This window comes from Penaeus monodon, chromosome 33, assembly GCF_015228065.2.
Source record: "Penaeus monodon isolate SGIC_2016 chromosome 33, NSTDA_Pmon_1, whole genome shotgun sequence".
NCBI lineage: Eukaryota > Metazoa > Arthropoda > Malacostraca > Decapoda > Penaeidae > Penaeus > Penaeus monodon.
In genome coordinates, this window is record NC_051418.1 from 11,992,587 (window position 1) to 11,993,445 (window position 859).

An 859-nucleotide genomic window follows, 5' to 3' on the forward strand; every position below is an offset into this window, starting at 1 on the left:
CAGACTGCATGAGCCATTAGCGTCATAAAGAACTTCCCGACAGATCCCCGTCGGGACGCCCCCCCCCCCCCAGTCCATCACGCGGACTCACACTCGATCACGCCCATTCAGCTCCGCCCACGTGGCATTGTCCCGAATCTCCACGGCGTCGGAGGAAAATGGGATGTAGGGCCCACATAGGGACCTCCCAGGGATGAGGGCGGTGGGGAATAGGGGGCAAGGGATTGAGGTAGGCGACAGGGGCAGGGGATAGGGGCAAGGGAGAGGGGCAAGGGAGAGGGGCAAGGGGATTGGGGCAAGGGATTGGGGCAAGGGATTGAGGTAGGCGACAGGGGCAGGGGATAGGGGCAAGGGATTGGGGCAGGCGACAGGGGCAAGGGATAGGGGCAAGGGATTGGGGCAGGGGAGAGGGGCAAGGGATTGAGGTAGGCGACAGGGGCAGGGGATAGGGGCAAGGGATTGAGGTAGGCGACAGGGGCAGGGGGCAGGGGCAAGGGATAGGGTCAAGGGATAGGGATATAGACAAACCCTCAAAGAAACTAAAACCTTTTATTTCCTTTTTTTATTTTTGGAATGAGGGACACGCACGCTCATGCACACGTAAGGGCAATGGGTGAAAAAGTAGAACAGTTAGCTTGCGTTATTACGGTGCAACTTCAGCCCAACGCAACTATTGCATCGATGCACTGGTAATTACAAAATGCTAACGTTGCTTGTAGATAACATCAGCCACTTTATGACATTCATTAATCGAAGGAATTATTATGCCTAGCCACCTTTAGCGATCTACCTCCTCTTAAGGCATGGGCGGGCACTCTCGTCCAACCTCAAAGGGTGCCATCTTTTCTTGCGCTGTGCC